This window comes from Coregonus clupeaformis, chromosome 26 (assembly GCF_020615455.1).
Source record: "Coregonus clupeaformis isolate EN_2021a chromosome 26, ASM2061545v1, whole genome shotgun sequence".
NCBI lineage: Eukaryota > Metazoa > Chordata > Actinopteri > Salmoniformes > Salmonidae > Coregonus > Coregonus clupeaformis.
In genome coordinates, this window is record NC_059217.1 from 30,300,275 (window position 1) to 30,315,411 (window position 15,137).

At 43.2% G+C, this 15,137-nt stretch overlaps 1 protein-coding gene across 1 annotated transcript in view; it reads left to right on the top strand.

Moving 5' to 3' along the window:
- The first annotated feature begins 3,809 nt into the window (after positions 1–3,809).
- The window catches only part of LOC121540488 (exocyst complex component 2-like), a 98,927-nt gene continuing 87,599 nt past the window's right edge, over positions 3,810–15,137 (top strand). Inside the window, exon 1 of the mRNA XM_041849395.2 lies at positions 3,810–3,878. The gene's annotated coding sequence lies outside the window, so the exon portion shown is untranslated. The remainder of the gene's footprint in view (positions 3,879–15,137) is intronic.

Sequence of the window (15,137 nt, forward strand, 5' to 3'; positions counted from 1 at the left end):
CTCATCTTTTTAAGTGGGAGAACTTGCACAATTGGTGGCTGACTAAATACTTTTTTTCCCCACTGTATATATATATATATATATATATATATATATATATATATATATATATATATATATATATATACTGAACAAAAATATAAACGCAACATGTAATGTGTTGGTCCCATGTTTCATGAGCTGAAATAAAAGATCCCAGAAAGTGTCCATACGCAGTGGCGGCTCCTGAAAAAATTCTCAGGAGGGGCAATTTTTCTGATGATTTAGGTGACCTACACACGTGCACGAGTCCGTGCACGCGATTCCAGATATCTTTACCTCTGAATAAACTGCCTTTATTATACCATATCCACCCTGTCCAAAGTCTCTACTTGGTCTCAGTTCTCCAGTAAACTTGTGATTATCAACAGTACACAACGGTAACAAACAATTGGGGGAACTCACGGGGCAGATAGTAACCACTTAAAAGGAAGCGATTCCCAAACCTTCCATAACAAAGCCATCACCTACAGAGAGATGAACTTGGAGAAGAGTCCCCTAAGTAAGCTTGTCCTGGGCCTCTGTTCACAAACACAAACAGACCCCACACAGCCCCAGGACAACAACAACAACAACAACAACAACAACACAATTAGACCCAACCAAATCATGAGAAAACAAAAAGAGAATTACTTGACACATTGGAAAGAACAAACAAAAAAACAGAGCAAACTAGAATGCTATTTGGCCCTAAACAGAGAGTACACAGTGGCAGAATACCTGACCACTGTGACTGACCCAAATTTAAGGAAAGCTTTGACTATGTACAGACTCAGTGACCATAGCCTTGCTATTGAGAAAGGCCGCCGTAGGCAGACCTGGCTCTCAAGAGAAGACAGGCTATGTGCACACTGCCCACAAAATGAGGTGGAAACTGAGCTGCACTTCCTAACCTCCTGCCAAATGTATGACCATATTAGAGACACATATTTCCCTCAGATTACAGCGATCCACAAAGAATTCGAAAACAAACCCAATTTTGATAAACTCCCTTATCTACTGGGTGAAAAACCACAGTGTGCCATCACAGCTGCAAGATTTGTGACCTGTTGCCACAAGAAAAGGGCAACCAGTGAAGAACAAACACCATTGTAAATACAACCCATATTTATGTTTATTTATTTTCCCATTTGTACTTTAACTATTTGCACATTGTAACAACACTGTATATATACATAATATGACATTTGAAATGTCTTTATTCTTTTGAAACTTCTGAGTGTAATGTTTACTGTTAATATTTATTGTTTATTTCACTTTTGTTTACTATCTACTTCCCTTGCTTTGGCAATGTTAACACACGTTTCCCATGCCAATAAAGCCCTTAAATTGAATTGAATTGATAGTAAGGTCGCAATGACACAGAAAGCAGTTCAATGTCGGGGTACAGAGTCGCTCTCTTACCAGGATCGCGGTCCGCTCTGACCAGGGTGAAGGTGGCCGGCTCCACTTCTCTGTCCGGGACTCATCCAGCCAAGTCTCCCAGCTGTATTGGGATTCAGCTGCCAGCAGCGTTTTCATTATTTAGTCCGTTCGTAGCGGGTATGTACACGATCAACAAGATCAGTCCAAAACCAACCACAGGAAATCCATGGTTGGCAGAATGTTTGTAAACTAAGTCTACAAATTAAAAACATAAAATAACGCCGCACTGCAGGTCGCAACAGAGACGCTGATAGCCGCCATTGTCTTAGTTACGTTCAACGTTACGTCACGTATGACGAAAGCGCGTAAGTGCAAGCCCACAGACACCCATAGAGAATGTATTGAAAGCTTTGAAATGTGAAAAAAATAGATTTTACATGACAGGCTATGAGAGACTTCTGGGCGATTTTCAACTTGACTGAAATCGCCCCAAAAACGGGCGGGCCATTTGAAGCACGACTTTAGCCTGATTTGACATTTAGTGGCTGGCAGATCAGACGTGAACACTGATAACTGCTGTTGCCGTGATATAATTGATTAGAAAAAAAATCCCTTCCTTTTCCCGTTTGGCAGTGCGTCGCCCATATCGCCCTATTGAATAAGCCGTCCCTGTCCATACGCACAAAAGCTTATTCCTCAAAAATGTTGAGCACAAATCTGTTTACATCCCTGTTAGTAAGAATGTATCCTTTGCCAAGATAATCCATACACCTGACAGGTGTGGCATATCAAGAAGCTGATTAAACAGCATGATCATTACACAGGTGCACCTTGTGCTGGGGACAATTATATTTAAATTTTTGTCATTTAGCAGACGCTCATATCCAGAGCGACTTACAGTTTTAATTTTTAGTTTTTTTTTATACTGGCCCCCCATGGGAATCGAACCCACAACCCTGGCGTTGCAAACGCCATGCTCTATCAACTGAGCTACATCCCTGCCGGCCATTCCCTCCCCTACCGTGGACGATGCTGGGCCAATTGTGCGCCGCCCATGAGTCTCCCGGTCGCGGCCGGCTGCGACAGAGCCTGGATTCGAACCAGGATCTCTAGTGGCACAGTTAGCACTGCGATGCAGTGCCTTAGACCACTGCGCCACTCAGGAGCCGGTTGACAATAAAAGGCCACTCTAAAATGTGCAGTTTTGTCACACAACACAATAGATGTCTCAAGTTGAGGGAGTGTGCAATTGGCATGCTGACTGCTGGAATGTCCACCAGAGCTGTTGCCAGAAAATTGAATGTTTGTTTCTCTACCATAAACCGCCTCCAATGTCATTTTAGAGAATTTGGCAGTACCTCCAACCGGCCTCACAACCGCAGACCATGTATAACCACACCAGCCCAGGACCTCCACATCCGGCTTCTTCACCTGTGGGATTGTCTGAGGGGTTGCGAGGCGTATTTCTGTCTGTAATTAAGCCTTTTTGTGGGGGAAAACTCATTCTGATTGGCTGGGCCTGGCTCCCCAGTGGATGGGCTTATGCCCTCCCAGGCTCACCCATGGCTGCGCCCCTGCCCAGTCATGTGAAATCCATTGATTAGGGCCTAATTTTTTTTTTTAAATTGGACTGATTTCCTTATTTGAACTGTAACTCTGTAAAATCTTTGAAATTGTTGCATGTTGTGTTTATATTTTTGTTCAGTATATATACATATATATACACACTGAGTGTACAAAATATTTGTTATACCTTACTAATATTGATTTGCACCCCCTTTGGCCCCGAGAACAGCCTCAATTCGTCGGGCATGGTTCTACAAGGTGTCAGAAGTGTTCCACAGGGATGCTGGACAATGTTGACTCCAATGCTTCCCACAGTTGTGTCAAGTTGGCTGGATGTCCTTTGGGTGGTGGACCATTCTTGATACACATGAGAAACTGTTGAGCGTTAAAAACGCAGCAGCGTTGCGGATCTTGACACACTCAAACCGGTGGGCCTGGCACCTACTACCATCCCCTGTTCAAAGGCACTTAAATATTTTGTCTTCCCCATTCACCCTCTTAAAGGCACACACACAATCCATGTCTCAATTGTCTCAAGGCTTAAAAATCCTCTTTAACCTGTCTTCTCCCGTTCATCTACACTGATTGAAGTGGATTTAACAAGTGACATCAATAAGGGATCATAGCATTCACCTGGTCAGTCTACATCATGGATAGATTAGGTGTTTCTAATGTTTTGTATGCTCAGTAGTACAATGCATTTTAAGCTACAGTGTTTTGAGTAACTATCAACACCATACAAAATTGTACTCACTCAACCCAGCTCCTGAGCTGATGGCTCTGATGCTCTTAGTGGGATGCAAAGTAGATTGCGTGATGACATCACCGACTGGGCGTTGCAGGAAGTGGCAACCTGAAAGTTGGTTTCGTTAAAGGTTAGCTGGAATTTTTCATTCAACAGCTGCATTGTAAGTTACCCTATGTTATCTATTTATTTGACAAAATATTGTGACACATATGAAAGCTTTATTTTAACATTGGATTGGAGTCACGATCTTAGTTTGTCTCACTTTGCAGAGAGCTCCGATGATTGTTTACATTTCCGTTATCAAAGGCAAAGCTAGCCTGCTGGCTTGCCTACTGCTAAGTAACGTTAGTCAGCTAACAGTGTCAACTTCGAATTTACTGTTCATATCGTGACTATATATGTTTGTCTGATGGTCTAAGTATTTGTCTAAGTATTTATATTGGTCTGGCAGCGAACGCACTTGAGAAATGTTTTAGTTATTAGTCTTGCTTACTGCTTTCCTTGGTTTATTGGGTACTACTGTATTTTAGTGTAGGGCTAGGCCTGTGTAACGCCAATCTCATGAAATATACACTGTGTTTAAATGTATACATTTGACTCTGCAGAGGCAAATGTAGAGGAGTTCTATAGGATAGAATGGAAACAATGGCCTGTCAAGCTAATAGCCTTTTCCTCTTTTGTTTTGTTTGATTGATGGTAGCCGACTAAACTCAACTCCACGATGGGCAGTGGTGTAGTGCTATGTTTGTAGGTGGGGATCGTAATAAAAAAAAAAGGTCATAATTTCCACAATCAAAGTTTGTACCAACAGATTTAGCCAATGGAATAGCCAGCCTATCATTATATAATATGCATAAAATGCATCCTCCCATTGCAACGTCTGCCAATGCCCACACATATTGTCTAAAGAAAATGTTATATTTTTAATACCCTCAAACACCAAGTTAGGCATAGGTTACCTAATTTCTAAATCGGCCATCATCACTGTCAATCTTGAATTATAATTCTTCACGTTTTACTGGTGAAATGTCCAAACTGCATCTCCATGCCAATCATAGAAATGAGGAGGTGTTTTTGGTGTAACAGTCGGCTACCATCAATCAAACAAAACAAAAGAGGAAAAGGCTTTTAGTTTGACAGGCCATTGTTTCCATTCTATCCTATAGAACACCTCTACATCTGCCTCTGCAGAGTCAAATGTACACATTAGGCCTATCATGCTAATATTCGGTTCTGTTTTGAGGAATGCAGATTAATCATAATGTGATCTTGCGAGACATTGATTCAGTTTTGATATAACTTTACTAAACATGCACCATTGTGAGAAGTGATAATCTATTTGTAATTAATAATAATAAGTGATGAGTATGACTATTAGGCGACAACAGATCTAGATGAGATTGGCACGCCCTTCTTGGTGCTGAAAGGACAGTGCCAGGATCGTGCAATGATGTTAAAGAAGTTGAACCAACTTGTGGTGCTGAAGATAAGGAAATACAGGGGGCGCAGATCAGGGTGCCTTGTGAGAATTTGTCGGCGAGTGGGTAACCCGCCTCTACCATCCGTTCTATTGGCCAACGTGCAATCACTGGAGAATAATCTGGATGAGCTCCGTTCAAGACTATCCTACCAACAGGACATTAAAAACTGTAATATCTTATGTTTCACTGAGTCGTAGCTGAACGACGACACAGATAAAATACAGTTGGCTGGGTTTTCCGTGCATCGACAGGACCGCTACGTCCGGTAAGACGAGGGGTGTGGGTGTGTGTCTATTTGTCAATAACAGCTGGTGCGCAATGTCTAATATTAAGATATGCTCGAGGTATTGCTCGCCTGAGGTAGAGTACCTCATGATAAGCTGTAGACCACACTATCTACCAAGAGAGTTTTCGTCTATATTTTTCGTAGCCGTCTATTTACCACCACAAACCGACACTGGCACTAAGACTGCACTCAACGAGCTGTATAAGGTCATAAGCGAACAAGAAAATCAAGAAGTGGCGCTCCTAGTGGCAGGGGACTTTAATGCAGGCAAACTTCAATCCGTTTTACCTCATTTCTACCAGCATGTCACATGTGCAACCAGAGGGAAAAAAAACTCTAGACCACCTTTACTCCGCACACAGAGACGCATACAAAGCTCTCCCTCGTCCTCCATTTGGCAAATCTGACCATAATTCTATCCTCCTGATTCCTGCTTTCCATTTCCATTTTACATTTTAGCCATTTAGCAGACGCTCTTATCCAGAGCGACTTACAAATTGGTGCATTCACCTTATGATAGCCAGTGGGACAACCACTTTACAATATATATATATATTTTTAAAAATGCCTCCTTTGGGGTGGGGTAAGGGGCGGTAGAAGGATTACTTTATCCTATCCCAGGTATTCCTTAAAGAGGTGGGGTTTCAAGGGTCTCCGGAATGTGGTGAGTGACTCCGCTGTCCTGGCGTCATGAGGGAGCATGTTCCACCATTGGGGTGCCAGAGCAGCGAACAGTTTTGACTGGGCTGAGCAGGAACTGTGCTTCCGCAGAGGTAGGGGGGCCAGCAGGCCAGAGGTGGATGAATGCAATGCCCTCGTTTGGGTGTAGGGACTGATCAGAGCCTGAAGGTACGGAGGTGCCGTTCCCCTCACAGCTCCGTAGGCAAGCACCATGGTCTTGTAGCAGATGCGAGCTTCAACTGGAAGCCAGTGGAGTGTGCGGAGGAGCGGGGTGACGTGAGAGAACTTGGGAAGGTTGAACACCAGACGGGCTGCAGCGTTCTGGATGAGTTGTAGGGGTTTAATGGCACAGGCAGGGAGCCCAGCCAACAGAGAGTTGCAGTAATCCAGACGGGAGATGACAAGTGCCTGGATTAGGACCTGTGCCGCTTCCTGTGTAAGGCAGGGTCGTACTCTGCGAATGTTGTAGAGCATGAACCTACAGGATCGGGTCACCGCCTTGATGTTAGCGGAGAACGACAGGGTGTTGTCCAGGGTCACGCCAAGGCTCTTTGCACTCTGGGAGGAGGACACAACGGAGTTGTCAACCGTGATGGCGAGATCATGGAACGGGCAGTCCTTCCCCGGGAGGAAGAGCAGCTCCGTCTTGCCGAGGTTCAGCTTGAGGTGGTGATCCGTCATCCACACTGATATGTCTGCCAGACATGCAGAGATGCGATTCGCCACCTGGTTATCAGAAGGGGGAAAGGAGGAGATTAATTGTGTGTCGTCTGCGTAGCAATGATAGGAGAGGCCATGTGAGGATATGACAGAGCCAAGTGACTTAGTGTATAGCGAGAATAGGAGAGGGCCTAGAACTGAGCCCTTGGGGACACCAGTGGTGAGAGCACGTGGTGCGGAGACAGATTCTCGCCACGCCACCTGGTAGGAGCAACCTGTCAGGTAGGACGCAATCCAAGAGTGAGCTGCGCTGGAGATGCCCAACTCGGAGAGGGTGGAGAGGAGGATCCGATGGTTCACAGTATCAAAGGCAGCAGATAGGTCTAGAAGGACGAGAGCAGAGGAGAGAGAGTTAGCTTTAGCAGTGCGGAGAGCCTCCATGACACAGAGAAGAGCAGTCTCAGTTGAATGACCAGTCTGGAAACCTGACTGGTTTGGATCAAGAAGGTAATTCTGAGAGAGATAACAAGAGAGTTCGCTCAAGAGTTTTGGAGATAAAAGAAAGAAGGGATACTGGTCTGTAGTTGTTGACATCGGAGGGATCGAGTGTAGGTTTTTTGAGAAGGGGTGCAACTCTCGCTCTCTTGAAGACGGAAGGGACATAGCCAGCGGTCAAGGATGAGTTGATGAGTGAGGTGAGGTAAGGGAGAAGGTCTCCGGAAATGGTTTGGAGAAGAGAGGAGGGGATAGGGTCAAGCGGGCAGGATTGGATTCCTGTGCCACCGCCCCGCTGACTAGATGCTCTTTGGGTATGCGAGAACACATGGTCAGACAAGGAGAGAGCAGTAGTAGCAGTGTTTTCTGTGATAATCCATGTTTCCGTCAGCGCCAAGAAGTCGAGGGACTGGAGGGTAGCATAGGCGATGCTTAAGAGCAAAAACTAAAGCAGTAAGTACCAGTGACTCGCTCAATACGGAAGTGGTCAGATGACGCGGATGCTACCCTACAGGACTGTTTTGCTAGCACAGACTGGAATATGTTCTGTGATTCACGCAATGGCATTGAGGAGCTTCATCAATAAGTGCATCGACGACATTGTCCCCACAGTGACCGTACATACATATCCCAACCAGAAGCCATGGATTACAGGCAACATTCGCACCGAGCTAAAGGCTAGAGCTGCCACTTTCAATGAGCGGGAAACTAATCCGGACGCTTATAAGAAATCCCACTATGCCCTCCGACGAACCATCAAACAGGCAAAGCGTCAATACAGGACTAAGATTGAATCCTACTACACCGGTTCTGACGTTTGTCGGATGTGGCAGGGCTTGCAAGCTATTACAGACTTCAAAGGGAAACCCAGCCGTGAGCTGCCCAGTGACGCGAGCCTATCAAACGGGCGAAATGCCTTTTATGCTCGCTTCGAGGCAAGCAACACTGAAGCCTGAATGAGAGCACCAGCTGTTCCGGACCACCCTGTGATCACGCTCTCCATCGCCGATGTGAGAAAGACCTTATAAACAGGTTAACATTCACAAGGCTGCGGGGCCAGACGGATTACCAGGACGTGTACTCAGAGCATGCGCGGACCAACTGGCAAGTGTCTTCACTGACATTTTCAACCTCTCCCTGACCGAGTCTGTAATACCTACATGTTTCAAGCAGACCACCATAGTCCCTGTGCCCAAGGAAGCGAAGGTAACCTTCCTAAATGACTACCACCCCGTAGCACTCACGTTGGTAGCAATGAAGTGCTTTGAAAGGCTGGTCATGGCTCACATCAACAGCATCATCCCGGAAACCCTAGACCCACTCCAATTTGCATACCGCCCCAACAGATCCACAGATGACGCAATCTCAATCGCACTCCACACTGCCCTTTCCCACCTGGACAAAAGGAACACCTATGTGAGAATGCTGTTCATAGACTACAGCTCAGCGTTTAACACCATAGTGCCCACAAAGCTCATCACTAAGCTAAGGACCCTGGGACTAAACACCTCCCTCTGCAACTGGAGCCTGGACTTCTTGACAGGCCGCCCCCAGGTGGTAAGGGTAGGCAACAGCACATCTGCCACGCTGATCCTCAACACGGGGGTCCCTCAGGGGGTGCGTGTTTAGTCCCCTCCTGTACTCCCTGTTCACCCATAACTGCGTTGCCAAACACGACTCCAACACCGTCATTAAGTTTGCTGATGACACAACAGTGGTAGGCCTGATCACAGACAACAATGAGAGCCTATAGGGAGGAGGTGAGAGACCTTGCAGTGTGGTGCCAGGACAACAACCACTCCTCAACGTGAGCAAGAGAAAGGAGCTGATTGTGGACTAAAGGAAAAGCATTGATGGGGCTGTAGTGGAGCGGGTCAAGAGTTTCAAGTTCCTTGGGGTCCTCATCACCAAAGTTATACAGCTGCACCATTGAGAGCATCCTGACCGGTTGCATCACCGCGTGGTATGGCAACTGCTCAGCATCCGACCGTAAGGCGCTACAGAGGGTAGTGCGTACGGCCCAGTACATCACTGGTACCAAGCTACCTGCCATCCAGGTCCTATATACTAGGTGGTGTCAGAGGAAGGCCCCCAAAAATGGTCAAAGACTCCTGTAACCCAAGTCATAGACTGTTCTCTCTAGTACTGCACGGAAAGCGGTACTGGAGCGCCAAGTGTAGGTCCAAAAGGCTCCTTAACAGCTTCTACCCCCAAGCCATAAGACTGCTGAACAATTAATATAATGGCCACCCGGACTATTTATATTGTCCCCCCCCCCATTTGTTTTTACACTGCTGCTTCTCGATGTGTATTATCTATGCATAGTCACTTTACCCCTACCTACATGTACAAATTACCTCGACTAACCTGTACCCCCGCACATTGACTTGGAACTTTAGTTTATTTAGTAAATATTTTCTTTAAACTGCATTGTTGGTTAAGCGCTTGTAAGTAAGCATTTCACCGTAAGGTTGTTGTATTCAGGTACCTGTTGTATTCGGCACATATGACAAATAAAAATTTATTTTATTTTAAATAAGGCCTGATGTGATTTGCCTGCTCTGACACACTGTCCCAGCCTCTGCACAGCCGCCAACCCTTATTGGCTTGATTGTTGTGATTGACATTTCGTTAGGCTGTGATCCATCTGCGCTGATACAGGGCATTTAAATCGAAAAGGACCCATGAGCACCAACATGTGAAGTTCAAAGGAGCAAATCAAATTGGGTGTCAAATGAAAGCTAAGAGTCTATATTTGGGGGAAATTAAGGCATAGATAAATGTTCAACCATTTTCCGTCTTAAAAATGTAGCAAGGCTTTGATTTCTGGATAAACAGATGGTTAAGGGGTTTTAGAAAAAAACTTCCGGAAAAAGTCTTAAAAGGTATCAGAAAAACATTAAAACACAATAATGTTGACATAAAGATCCCTGCCAACTAATATCAACACTTATATTACGTTTTGGAAAAATTTTGCCTTGTGCCTTGTAATTCTGTTACCAGAAACCCACATATCTTTAAGATACAATATTTTCTAATGTCTCTCCCTCAGGAGGAGGGAGGATAATGAAAGTTCACAGAAGTAACAAGTAAAGGTAGACCTACCAATTAGTTAGTGATTTTACTGATATAATGTTTTTAAATGAATTATTAACTGAATAAAACTCATAGCTGACACACCATTCTTTCTGCAGAGATCTTTGAATCTTAATTCGGAGCAGATATTTACACCTTTTTGGAAAACGTGTTCGCATACAAACCTGAGGGAGATTTCCGTTACCACAGTTTGCATCTGCACAGTTCTTCCACTAACTTAGTTTTTGTAACATTTTCTGTGGAAATTGTTAAAAGTAGTCCTTGTTCATAGAGTTGTATGGTTTGTTAAACTTTTAAATCAATGGTTTTTGTTTGGTATACATTTTGAAGTGAAAAAGCTGAGTCAAAGCGTAATTTAGTTATCATGGAATTACCCTACAGCAGCATATTGCTGTGTTCTCAATCATCCATAATTGGTAGCTAGAAGGTCAGTGTCTTGAAACTGTATACAGATCATTGTTACCTTGGTGCTTAAGTCTCCTTGGATACATTTTTAAATTGCTTTATCAGACTTTTGATCTAAATGAGACTTTGCAATAGCCTACATTTGTTTAAGCTTCTTGTATGATTTTTAAGCTTAGATATCATCAAAATGATGTAGGCCTAAGTGTTGCAGAGAGGCAAGCGCTGTCTCAATTTATCAGAGCCCCTCATTTTTCATGTCAGGTCAGTGTTGAGGGGGTCATGTTATTGGTAGAGGAACATTACCCCTACTGTGTTACCCTCAGAGGTGAAAGGTCAGAGCATAGACCTTGTTGTTGGTGTGTGTATGTGTGCGTGTGTCCTCATACTACACACGGTGTGCTGTTTCAGCTGGAGCAGTGGGGAAAGAGAGAGAGAGAGAGAGAGAGAGACTGCACAGGCAGCTTTTTAGCTTTCGGCTCTGCAGCTTAAGGTATGACACACTTAATGAGACTTAAGCCTTCTGCTGTTATCACACCTAGGAATACAGTATGTTAAACAACAACTAGAAAATTAAGACTAACAGTAATATACAGTGGGGAAAAAAAGTTTTTAGTCAGCCACCAATTGTGCAAGTTCTCCCACTTAAAAAGATGAGAGAGGCCTGTAATTTTCATCATAGGTACACGTCAACTATGACAGACAAATTGAGAAAAAAAATCAACTGTGGGAGCAATTATTAGGAAATGGAAGACATACAAGACCACTGATAATCTCCCTCGATCTGGGGCTCCACGCAAGATCTCACCCCGTGGGGTCAAAATGATCACAAGAACGGTGAGCAAAAATCCCAGAACCACATGGGGGGACCTAGTGAATGACCTGCAGAGAGCTGGGGACCAAAGTAACAAAGCCTACCATCAGTAACACACTACGCCGCCAGGGACTCAAATCCTGCAGTGCCAGACTTGTCCCCCTGCTTAAGCCAGTACATGTCCAGGCCCGTCTGAAGTTTGCTAGAGTGCATTTGGATGATCCAGAAGAGGTTTGGGAGAATGTCATATGGTCAGATGAAACCAAAATAGAACTTTTTGGTAAAAACTCAACTTGTCGTGTTTGGAGGACAAAGAATGCTGAGTTGCATCCAAAGAACACCATACCTACTGTGAAGCATGGGGGTGGAAACATCATGCTTTGGGGCTGTTTTTCTGCAAAGGGACCAGGACGACTGATCCGTGTAAAGGAAAGAATGAATGGGGCCATGTATCGTGAGATTTTGAGTGAAAACCTACTTCCATCAGAAAGGGCATTGAAGATGAAACGTGGCTGGGTCTTTCAGCATGACAATGATCCCAAACACACCGCCCGGGCAACAAAGGAGTGGCTTCGTAAGAAGCATTTCAAGGTCCTGGAGTGGCCTAGCCAGTCTCCAGATCTCAACCCCATAGAAAATCTTTGGAGGGAGTTGAAAGTCTGTGTTGCCCAGCGACAGCCCCAAAACATCACTGCTCTAGAGGAGATCTGCATGGAGGAATGGGCCAAAATACCAGCAACAGTGTGTGAAAACCTTGTGAAGACTTACAGAAAACGTTTGACCTGTGTCATTGCCAACAAAGGGTATATAACAAAGTATTGAGAAACTTTTGTTATTGACCAAATACTTATTTTCCACCATTTGCAAATAAATTCATTAAAAATCCTACAATGTGATTTTCAGGATTTTTTTTTCTCATTTTGTCTGTCATAGTTGACATGTAACTATGATGAAAATTACAGGCCTCTCTCATCTTTTTAAGTGGGAGAACTTGCACAATTGGTGGCTGACTAAATAGTTTTTTCCCCCACTGTAGGTACTTCTCAGTGTTTCCCCTCTCTGTGCTTTATTAAAGGATCTGTTATTCTTACATTATCTGTATGCCCTTACGGAATAACCACATGATTTCACATATGGAAAATCACATGTATTCATATGTGAAATCACGTGTTTTTGGAACACTTCACATGTGACATTTCAACATTTGACAAGAAAAATCTGTCATTATTATACACACTCACACAATGATTTTAACATAGTGTTTTTTAATTTACATATTTGACACACTTTGACATACATGACTATATTGTGTATGTTTATACAGTCATTATTATTCATCGTGTCCTCACAACCTCTTGGTTCACACCATTCCGATCTTCCTGCTACACCACAATGTCTGTGTGTGTCAATAACTGATTTCACCTGTATTCCTACCTACACTTTGGACTTCAAAGTAAATCTCAGCTGTGTTAAAAATACACTCAAGGAAAACTATTATATTTACCGTAGTGATTCAGCAGTAACATTGAAACAGAATAATATGCCCCACCAACATTAGACAACTATACAGAAAACCCCAACATTTCAGAAATAATGATTTGAAATCAATGTTGAGAGAATAGTCAGATTAACTGATAACTAGCAGTGCAGATGGAACTCTTTTGCTAAGTGCGAAGATGTATTGATAGGTAATGAATGTGTAAGGGAATGCTACAGACTTTGTGGCGCAGCAGAAAGATCAGCACACTTCAAATCCAGAGGTTGTGAGTTCAAATCCCAGGTGGGGTCATATTTTAGCTGAACATGGTACCTCTTACTTTAAAACCACCATACCGACCATCACGTGACGTCCTGATGACTGGTACAACAAATGTCTTGAGAACATCCTAACATGGCCCTCACCGGAAAAACCACATGAATTTCACGTGATCACATGTGATCTTATGTGAAGTTAATGTGATAACATGTGATAACATAAAACTACATGTGACAACATGTAAGCACTTGTGAAAACATGATCTCATGTGAAGTGTTCCAAAAACACATTTGCAAATGATTTAATGTGAAATGTCACTTGATATGTTCCAAAAACACATTCTCACATGTTTTCCACATGTGAAATCATGTGGTTTGTAAGGGAGATTTACATTTACATTTTAGTCATTTAGCAGACGCTCTTATCCAGAGCGACTTACAGTTAGTGAGTGCATACATTTTCATACTTGACAGCAACCTGAATTTCCTGCTACGCCTCCAGGTCTGTGGAACAAACCGGGAACTAGACAAAATCTGGGGTCCCATGACTATTTAAATTGAATTAATGTCAATTATACCTTTTTAAAATAACCACACAATTATTGACTTGATTCTGGGTAACTTTTAGCAAAGTGCAGAAAGGTATTCTTGCCAATAAGTCTTTGGCCATATTAGGGCTTGGAATTGCCAGGGACCACACGATACGATATTATTACGATACTTATGTGCCGATACGACATGTATTGCGATTCTATATGTATTGCGATTCAATACAGTTTTTATTGCGATTCGATACTGTGATTTTATTGCGATTCGATGATCCAAACATATTGCTCACCATATGTCTGCTGCAGAGCGACAAGAGAGAGCCATGACAAAACGAGTTTTGATCAGTCATGGAAATAAAAGTGCTGAAAACAAATTGTCTCCCTATTTAAAAACAAGATGGAGAACAAGCAATGAAGGAAAAATACTGGAGTTTTATTGCAGGTACAGCCAACTAGTGCAACAATAATATTGTGAGATTGCCAAAACGATACGATATATCGTCAAAAATAATATCCGATATGTAACTGTATCTATTTTTTCCCCCATCACCAGGCTATATCTATTTTATGCTCACAGACCTGGTGGTGTAGAAGGACATGTAGCAGGACATTTCAGGTTGCTAGCGACCAGGAGGATATAAGTTCAAAGCCCAGTTAAGGCTGAGTTCCAAGTGTGGTCATAGTACTTAATGAAATCAGAATACAGCAGCATACTGTCCTTTTATAGAACTAGACAAAACCTGCAGGGGACAATTACTATTTAAATTGAATGAATGTAAATTATGGCTTTAAAGTAAAATATTCTCTATGACATTTGACACCTGCAATTTTGTCACGTGTAGTTCCATGGTGTCACATGTTAACATTTAGCATCCCCATGACTCAAATTTCATGTTTTCACATGTGCGCAAAGGTTATCACTTATAATTTCATGTTTTCACATGTTGCTTCACATGTTGTCACATGTTATCACATTAACTTCACATAAAATCACATGTGATTTATCAATGACCCAAGCCCAGCTCAGTTAATCCCTACCATAGTTTCGCTGAGTCATCATAATGCTTTAGCAAATGTACATTATACCAGGGGCATTGGTAGACACAATGTAAGTAACCTAATTTATGTCCCTCTAACTGCCCTGAATGCCTCTGCTGATCCTACAGCTATTGTATGCAGCAATCATGTGTCTATGGACCAG